The following is a 10,180-nucleotide window of genomic DNA, read 5'->3' on the forward strand; positions in this document are numbered from 1 at the left end:
TTTCAGGACAGCCCTGATTTCTTTTCAAATAGTTTCTGCAGAGAGCCTCAAACAAAATCGAAATGATTGAGCAATTCAACAGTTCAGCATCATCCAGCGATCCTCGGAATACAAGGACAGGAAGCTAGCACAGGTGTGCCTTGTGCCAGCATTAGTCCTGTGTTTGTTTCTAAAATCCTATTCAGGTTTTAGCTGTGAGGTCTGTAGGGGGACAAAACAGGAGAATGAGGTTGGGTCCATACAGCCCAGCTCACTGGTGAAAAACAGTTCTGCTCGGGGCGTCAACACCTGGCTGCTGCGTAGTCCGCTGAAGATTCTTTGGGCTCTGCAGTCAGGCTGTGTTCAATTGCTTGGCAATAACAGCTTCCCTGTCCTGATTACCTGATGAGCATCTGGGCCGCTCAGAGACCACTTTCCATATATGGTTTTGATCGATTTTCGTCACAATCCCTCAAGGTAGGACTTTTTCTTTTTCAGACTGCAAGGGATGGAGACCAATGCTGTTCACACCAGGCCTGGGAGGGCTATTTGATGGAAAGACACACTAGAAAAAAGAAACACTGGGAATCTGTGGGTTTCAGATTCGGGACCTTAAGGGTAACAGGGGTGTTGTTGGGGATCCCACAGCAGCAGACGTGCCTGAGTTGAGTCCCACCCCAGAGGTCCTGCCCAAGGCATGACTCGGTTTACCCAGGTCTCTGCCGTGCCTGCAGCTGTCCTCTTGCCCCCGCCCTCTCTGTCTTTCTTCACCCACCTTCTCTGCCTCATGGCTTCTGCTTACTCGCAGTTTTCCTTGCTGTCCTATCCCTGACAGACCCTCAGCCCTGGGAGTCCCTTCGTGTGTCTCTCCTCAGCCATTCTCCAGTACAGTGGGGGTGGTCCTTCTCCAGGGCTCCCACCGGGTTGCCCGGGAGGCTCCCAAGCTCAGTCAGTGGTGGGATCGCTTGTGCAGAACCAGGTCCCCCATGCTCAAGAAATGTAGGGGCTTCTGGTCTCCATGCAGCCGCGCAACACCACAGCCTTCAGGTGCTGGCCCTTGTCTAGATGAGGAAATGACTCCTGGGGAGCTTCAGTATTATCGAGAGGCAGAGGAAGGATCCAACGCGGCCCTGCTACCTCTAAACCTCATCACAACCCTCTGCTTCCTGTTACTGTTCACCCATGCAGGTCAGGATCGGAGGGAACAGGGGCCTCCATCGAAAGACCCCTCAACCCCAAAGCATTCCCCTCACCTCCCAGCACTGGCCAAGACTTGCAAGTCCCCCTGTGTTAAATAGTGAGGACTCTGGTCTCCCTGAGGTCCCAGTGAACTAGCCATTGGCATAGTGGCCAGGTGAGGCCTGTGATAGTGTGAGATGAGGCCCAGGCTCATGCTCCAAGGCTGAGAGCTAAGGAAATGGAGGACGAGCAGAAAAGATGGCCTCAGGTGGCTGAAGGCCAGAGAAGGCAGTGGGTAACAAGGGACATGGAAAGTGTCCACTTTAACCTACCACCTAGGGGCCCCCAATATGTAGCTGATTAGATTTCTGAGCCCCAAAATGGAGCATGTGCTCAAACATATCACGTTTAGGCAATGAGACAAAAGATTCAAAATCATTACTGCCGTGGAAAATCCAAGACCTCTTGTGGTGTTCAGGTTGGGGGTGTGTGGTTGTGTCAAGCTTCATCTGGGAGCTCCAGTCAACCACAGGTGGCTGGGGCCCAGGAAGGAGGTGGTTCTTGCAAAGAGATAAAGACCGCCCTGTGAGAGGCACTATCCCCAGAGCAACCAGCCCCAACTGCTTCTTAGTTCCTGTGGTAAACTCATGAAGATCAAGGGACAAGGGACCTGTTACCTCCTCCTTTCCCTCCGCCCCTTGTCTTCATCCTGTGTCCCCTCAGCCACTGAAGTTCTGACAGGCCCTGGTTTATCCTCTCTTCCCAGCTATTGCGCCTATTTTGCAGGTGGAGAAATGGAGGCCTTAGGAAAGTAAGGGCACTTTCCAAGATCACCGAGCAAATCTGCAAGCTGAAGTAGGTTAGCCCAAGTTTCTACCGCTGAAGACTCAGTCTGTTCGTCCTGTCTATCCCCAGGAAGGTATTGTGCCACGTGTCCAGCACTGGACGCCATGGGAAAAAGCTACAACCATCAGCTTGTTGGCATATTTTCTTCAGGACTCTGACATTCCTTAGGGGTGGAATAAGACTGCAAGGGCCTCAGGCTGAGGACTTGTTCTGAGGCCTCTGTCCCAGCGGCCTCATTTGCAGCTATTTTTCAAATTCACCAAGAAGCCATCCATTCCTACGGTTCTTTTCCTCCCCACGTGTCCTAGGACTTTCGCCAGGTATATAAAGAGCTTGGGGAGCCCGGACTGGTTTTGCTCAGTGGTTAGCGTGTCGACCTGCAGACCAATGTGTCTCGGGTTCAATTCTGGCCAAAGACACATACGTCGGTTGTGATTTGTCCCGGCCCTGGTTGGGGTCCTGTGGTAAGCAACCAGTCGATGTGTCCTCACATCAATGTTTCTCTCTCTCTCCCTTTCTCCCTCTATCTCCCTCCCATTCTATCTGCAGATAAATGGAAAAATATCCTCCGGTGAGGATTAAAAAAAAAAAGAGCTTGGGGAAGGCTGTCCTTCCACTTCCTCAGGGAAATGATGGGAGACCTTTGGACCTGAGCTCCCCCCTGCAGCCTTGCAGCCAAGCTTTCCTAGAGAGGTGACGGGTGTTTGGGGCTAGGTTGGTCTTTTGCACTATTATCCTTTTCCAAGTTCTCAAGATCCCTGTCCAGACTAGTTTCTTGACTCATTCAAACAGTTGACTCAATCATCAGCATATCCCTAAAATGAGTTATGAGATTTCTTCAAAATTATGGCCTTTACGTTTTTATAATTCTGGGTTTCCAAGATGATGCTGGTTCCTTCTGAGTCTCTTCCGTGAACAACGCTGGTACTTTGGAAAAAGTGCAAAAGGAGTGTAAGCGGCGGTGGACAGAGGTGTCTCTGCACGCCCGATCTATACAATCAGCATTGCGGCCCCAGGAGCTCCAAGGAGAGGGATTCTGAGGCCATGACACAGCTCAGAGGGAAAAAAGTGATGTGGTTGGCTCCCTATGTCTGCCCTGGGAATGGGAGAGAAATGGGGAATGGAAGCTCTTCCTACAACCCTGAACATGAGAGGCCAGGCCTTCGAGGAACTTGATTTCTTTGCTAAAGAACTTCAGTCCCTTTAACTATCACCTGTTCAACCCCCCAGAAGCAACAAGCACCCCTCTCAGAAATGTGAATTCTATTCTTCTGGACAATTTTAAATATTTGTACATACCAACCTGTGTACACGTAGACATTTCTTGACCCTTTTCATCCCTTTATTTTCAGGATCTAATAGTGATTCTCTACTTCTAATCAGCTCAAACCTGACCCTTCCTTTGCCAACCACTTCTCCTAAGTCATTTTCCCCCTACTCCATAGCCTCCCCTCACATTCCCTGGCCCCTTCCCCCCAAATATGCTGCCTCTTTTTTCTTTCAGAATAAATCTTATAATCTTCTTTAAAAAAAATTTTTTTTTCTTTATTGATTTTAGAGAGAAAGGAAGGAAAAGGAAGAGAGAGATAGAAACATTGATGAGAGAGCACATCGATTGGCTGCCTCCTGCATGCCCGCCGCTGGGGATTTGGCCCACAACCTGACGGGAATCGAACCAGTGACCTCTTGGTGCGTGACGCTCAACCACTGAGCCACACCGGCCAGGCTAAATCTTATACTTTTCTATCTTCCCTTTCTCCAAGTCCACTCCACAGAATTTCCCCCTTATTCTGAGCTCCCCTAATGCTGATACATAAAACCTGGCCTATCTGACTATAGACTTGTAAGTTGAATATTTCCATTTCATTAAATAATTTCAATGACTTAGAGAATGACTGAAAGGAGAAGCCAGATCTTCTTATATCCATCATACTCTACAAGACAGAGCCGGGCTGAACAATTGCTTAAAGAGTAAATAAAATCCTTCTGTAGGGTTTTCCCTTTGTCATGTGTCAGGGGCTGTAACTATCCCCCTTCTTCTCTACTGTAGAGGAGATTCTTAACTTGGAGTCTACAAAAGCATTTGTCAATAGAACCAAATTTCGATTGAAATTTTTTGTAATCTTATATATTTTATTTTACTCATTTAAAAACATTATTCTGAGAAGGGGTCCATAGGCTTAACTTGACTGCCAAAGGAGTTCATGGCACCCCCCCCCCCCAAAAAAAAACGCTAAAAATTCCTGTGATCCTGATGTTTAGCTGTCCATGTTGTTGCCTAGAATAGAGATCACACTTTTTAGCTTGTTCTGACAAATATAGTGTTAGAGAAATAAATGGTGCTTACAACTTCCTGAGAGTCCTTAAGAAGAGGGAATATGCCCTAGCGGATGTGGCTCGGTGGTTGGAGCGTTGGCCCGTGTACCAAAGGGTCGTAGGTTTGATTCCTGGTCAAAGGCACATACCTGGATTGCAGGTTTGATCCCTAGCCCCGGGGGCACTTGCAGAAGGCAACCGGTTGATGTGTCTCTCTCACATCGATGTTTCTTTCTCTCTCTTTCCCTCCCTTCCACTCTATTTTAAATCAAGGGGAAAATATCATCAGATGAGGATGAACAAAACAAAACAAAACAAGAGAAAGAATACGTCTTTCTTTCTTCTCTCTGCTTCCCAGATTGGAGACATAATGACTGTGCCTTGGGAATGGAAGGCACAGATGACAGTACAATAAGATAGAAGTCCTGACTCCCTGACAGAGGGGATGGCTGCACCAACCTTAGACTGACTACCTCCCGAAGGAAGTAAACTTCTGGTTAACTTTAAGCTACTGTTTTTCTGGGCTTCTGTTACTTGCCACCAGGTCTAAACCAAACTAATGTAGCAAACCTTGCTCAAGATAAATTGAAAATGATGTTGTTTACCTAAAGAATTTCCAGAAATCATCTCTCATTCTAGAGAAAGAATCATTTCAAACCTAGACGGTGACTCTTTTAGTGCCTAACCTTATACCTAGTATTTAAACAAAAGTGAATTGTGTGGGAACATATTTTTTTCAGAGTTTCCGTTTTTCAGAGTATTGACTAATAAACTTGATAACTTTTGGAAACTCTCATTTTTCAACCACTTTTTTAGTCTACTTTGGTCTCCCCTAGAGAGCATTCAGAGTAGCCTGGCTTACCCTGGCCAGTTTGGCTCAGTGGTTAGAGTGTTGGCCCGCAGACCAGAGACTCCCGGGCATGTACCTTGGTTGCAATTTTTCCCTGGCCCTGGTTGGGGTCGTGTAGGTGGCAACCACATGATGTGTCTCTCTCACACTGATGTTTCTCTGTCTCTCCCCCCACCCCCGACTCTATCTGAAGATAAATGCAAAAATGTCCTTGGGCGAGGATAAAAAAAAAAAAAAGAGTAGCCTGGCTTTGTGCTCATCAACTCTTAATTTGTGACAGATTCTCTTTTAAGAATGCATCTGAAGAATTTAAGAAACCAAAAGTAAGGGCTCTTCTGTCATGTACATTCTATTATTGATAGATTCAGAATACATGTATGATACAATAACTATCAACAATACATGTTTTTTAGGATGCCGTGGTTACTGAGAAGTATCGAATAGCAGTGCCTGTCCTCAAAAAGATTATGATATAATTGGGGCAAAATACATAAAAAGGTAAGTAGCAGACAACACATGCCATAAAAATTATGCAATCAGCAAGTGATAAGGTGACTCAGAAGAGGGAGCAACTATGGTCCTTGGAAGAAGGACAGGGTTCTGATTCAAAAAGGAGGAATGCCCTGGCCGGTTTGGCTCAGCGGTTAGAGCGTTGGCCTGTGGTCCAGAGAGGCCCGGGTTCGGTTCCCGCTAAGGGCATGTACCTCGGTTGCAGTTTGTCCCCGGCCCTGGTTGGTCATGCGGGTGGCAGCCACTCGATGTGTCCCTTTCACATCGATGTTTCCCTCTCTCTCTCTTCCTCTCTCTCCCTCCCACTCAGTCTGTACAAAAAATGGAAAAATGTCCTCGGATGAGGATTAAAAAAAAAAAAAAAAGGAGGAATGACAGTGAAGACCAGAAAAAGGAAGGAAACGGGTGGATCAGTTGGCTGGAACAGAAACCTGACCGAAACAGCATCTCTAAATGGCCCTTCCTAACATCTTTCCATATAGCTGTGTTTTCATATAGTTTGGTGAATGCTTCTAGTATCACAGGAGGGTGATGGTCACTATGAACACACTCAGGGCAGGGGGGGGGGCATTCTCGTTTTTACAAGCCCCACGGTACATGGACTTCTAAAGTTTTAATGAATGAATATAATGTTTTATGAGTGTATATGCTACATCTTTAAATGAACCATCACCACCTAATTTTTTTCTTTAAATTTACATAAATTATGTTTATTGTAGAATTATTTAAAAATACATAGGACCCTGGCCAGTTTTCTCTCAGTGGTTAGAGCCCGGCCTACGGACCAAAGGGTTGCAGGTTTGATTCCTGCTCAACGGCACATACCTGGGTGGCAGGTTTGATCCCCAGCCCCAATTGTGGCATGTGAGTGAGGCAACCAATCAGTGTGTCTCTCTCACATTGATGTTTCTCTCCCTCCCTCCCTTCCACTCTATCTAGAAAGTCAATGGAGAAATGTCCTCAGGTGAGGATTTTTTTTTTTTAAAAAGAAAAGAAATAAAATAGGTCAACATAAAAGAGAATATTAAAACTCCCATCTGTAATTCTACCATCCAAAGGTAAGATCTAACCACTGTTAACATTTCCATTTCCACCCTCACATAGTCACACTAGAAACTTGGCCTGGAAACTTGGGTCTCATTTCTCCGGAATGGCTGTGCCCGTATTTGGAGAATGTGGTGAATATACAAACATTTCAGTGTCCTGACTGAAGCTGCCATGAGCGTGGTCCCAGAAGCAGAGGTGGGCAGCCCGCAGGAAAGTTAGCCACGTTCTGATGCAGGCCTTTGTTGCATCGAAGAGCGATGACCACAAGAACAGTTATTGTGTTGCAGGTGCCTGGAGGGTTTTGAGTGAAGACAATGGACGAGACCTCCTCAGAATTTAAATAACTCAGTGTTCACAGGCAGCCACTGCTGAGTTCCATTGTGAAATGCTACCATTTAATTAGCTCTCTGAATTTAAACGTATTACAGTCACGCACCACATGACAACCTTTTGGTCAGTAACGAACTGCACATTTCATGGTGGTCCCATAAGATTATAATGGAGCTGAGAATTTTCTATTGCCATCATAGCCGTCGTAATGTCATTGTGCAACGCATAACTCACGTGCGTGGTGATGCTGGTGTAAGCAAACCTACTGCTCTGCCAGGCATGTAGAAGTACAGCACATACAATTATGTATGTACATGATGCTTGATAATAAACAACCAGGTTACTGGTTTATGCATTTACTCTGCTATACTTTTTACCATTATTTTAGAGTGTTCCCGCCCTGGCCGGTTTGGCTCAGCGGTTAGAGCATCCGCCTGCAGTCCGGAGAGACCCGGGTTCGGTTCCCGCTAAGGGCATGTACCTTGGTTCCAGTTTGTCCCCGGCCCTGGTTGGTCGTGCGGGTGGCAGCCACTCGATGTGTCCCTTTCACGTCGATGTTTCCCTCTCTCTCTCTCTTCTGCTCTCTCCCTCCCACTCTATCTGTGTAAAAAATGGAAAAATGTCCTTGGGTGAGGATTAAAAAAAAAAAAAATAGAGTGTTCCCTCCCTCCCTTCCTTCCTTCCTCCCTCCCTCCCTCCCTCCCTCCCTCCCTTCCTTCCTTCCTTCTTTCCTTCCTTCCTTCCCTCTCTTCCCCCTCCCTCTCTCTCTCTCTTTCTTTCTTTTTTGTTAATCCTTACCCGAGGATACTTTTAGAGAGAGTGGAAGGGAGGGAGGAAGCGGAGAGAGAGAAAGAGAAACATCGATGTGAGAGAGACACATCAATGGGTTGCCTTCCTCACACCCCAGCTAGGGCCGGGGATGGAACCTGCAACCCAGGTACGTACCTTTGACCAGGAATCAAACCCGTGGCCCTTTGGTCCAGGGGTCAACACTCTAACCACTGAGCCACACCGGCCAGGGCAGAGTGTGCTTTTTCTACTTAATATTTTTAGGAAGTCTGCCGTAAACAGTGCGCCGTGTTACACCAGCAGCTTCATACCTCCTCTGGTTACCGCGCGTCCTGATTGCATCATTTTCTCTTGTGCTTGATTTAACCTCGTGTTGTTTTATAAATTTAGTGTAGCCTAAGTGTACAGTGTTTATAAAGCCGACAGTAGTGTACAGTAACACCCCAGGCCTTCACGTTCACTCACCACTCACTCACTGACTCACCCAGAGTGACTTCCAGTCCTGCAAGCTCCATTCATGGCAGTGCCCTACACAGGCGGACCATTTTTTAAATCTTTTATACTGTATTTTTATTGTACCTTTTCTTTGTTTAGATACACAAGCACTTACCATTGTGTCACAGTTGCCTACAGTACTTAGCACAGTAGCATGCCGTGTGGCTCGTGGCCCAGGAGCAGTAGGCTACACCACAGAGCCTAGAAGCGCAGTACGCCAGACGCTCTGATGTTCGCGCAACGACGAAATCTTCCAAGAGTGCATTTCTCAGAACGTATCCACTTCGTAAAGCAGCGCATAACTGCATTGAGGTGAAATTCACGTAACATAAAATTAGCCATTTTATTTTATTTTTTAAATGTTTTTATTGATTTCTTTAGAGAGAGAGGAAGGGAGAAACATCGATGTGAGAGAGAGACATGGATCGGCTGCCTCCTGCACGCCCCCTACTGGGGATCAAGGCTGCAACCTGGGCATGTACCCTGACAAGGAATCCAACCAGGACCTCTCAGACCACGGGAAGACACTGAATCCACTGAGCCACACCAGCTGGGCAAAATTAGCCATTTTAAAGTGTACAGTTCAGGAGTGTTTAGTAATTCACGATGCCGTGCAACCACCACCTCTATCTAGTCCCAAAATGTTTCCATCACTTCAAAGTAAAACTCCAAATCCATTAAGCAGTTTCTCCCCATCCCCTCTTCTCTCCCAGCCCCTGGCAACCACCAATATTTCTTATGTATCTATGGATTTATCTCTTCTGAATATTTTATGTAAATGGAATCAAACGACGTGTGACCTTTCGCGTCTGGCTTTTTTCACTTAGCATAATGTCTTCCAAAATTCATCCACACTGTGGTGTGTATTAGTACTTCCTTTTGATGGCTGAAAAATAGTGTATCTATGTATGTAACACAATTTATTTATCCAGTCATGTGTTGATGGGCCCTTAGGCTGTTCCCTTTACTTTTAGCAAGGTCTCTGTAAAAGGAACTATTTGCAGATCTAGAAATCTACAGGCAGGGTCTCATAGACAAGGGGCGAGTTTCATGTAGGGTCACCATGTCAGCCCACATCACCTGCAGTTTGAGTGTCTAGTGTCTTCAAGTGCCCCTGGGCTATAAGTGGTAGGACTCAGAAAAACTCATTATAATGGTACCCACATTTGCAACCCAACTTCACAACAACTATATGAGACAATCAGGACAGAAAAGCTTATCCCCGTTTTACAGCTGAGGAACCTGAATTACAGAGACTAGTCGTCAAACCACCTGGCTGGAAAGTGTTGAGAGTCAGGGTACACGCCACGCCATCTAACCAGATCTAGCCCCCGCGTCCTTTAAACTCCGTTCACAATAACCACAATGAAAGACAGAGACCTAGGTGGGAGGGATATTTGAGTGTCAGGAATATATCTGGTGGTGAATATATGGAAGCGAACAATTGTAAGTCTGTAGGAGCCGGAATGAGACTGGTACACAAGGAGGGAGAATGCTTTTCTTTACCCAAACACTCCATCTTCATTGTTCTCCCTACTGCCCACACACGAAAGCATGTGGCCAGGAATTCACATTTCGTCTCTGTGGATCCTGCTTCCTGAAAACCTTGGAAGGTGGCATCCTGGACATGGTGGGCACAGGGTGGGCAGAGAACGTTTGGAATGGGAGGCAGGCAGCATACCGCCTTCTTACACACATAGGTGCTTAGGCAATGTTTGTGGAATGAATGAATGAATGAACAAATGAATATTGTTCAAAGCACTTTTTTTTTTTTATCCTCACCCGAAGACATTTTTTTCATTTTTTGTACAGACAGAGTGGGAGGGAGAGAGAGGAAGA

General features: G+C 46.3%; 1 long non-coding RNA gene across 2 annotated transcripts; it reads left to right on the forward strand.

Moving 5' to 3' along the window:
• Positions 1-1,968: 1,968 nt before the first annotated feature.
• LOC118640713 lies at positions 1,969-8,593 on the forward strand. Of its 2 annotated transcripts, none has more exons than XR_004961440.1 (3): positions 1,969-2,077; positions 5,584-5,668; positions 8,441-8,593. It is a non-coding gene; the product is annotated as an uncharacterized LOC118640713 (long non-coding RNA). The 2 variants fall into 2 exon arrangements; XR_004961439.1 differs by lacking the exon at positions 1,969-2,077 and adding an exon at positions 5,454-5,493.
• The last annotated feature ends 1,587 nt before the right edge of the window (positions 8,594-10,180 follow it).

Source organism: Molossus molossus, unplaced genomic scaffold (genome assembly GCF_014108415.1).
Source record: "Molossus molossus isolate mMolMol1 unplaced genomic scaffold, mMolMol1.p scaffold_m16_p_23, whole genome shotgun sequence".
Taxonomy (NCBI): Eukaryota; Metazoa; Chordata; class Mammalia; order Chiroptera; family Molossidae; genus Molossus; species Molossus molossus.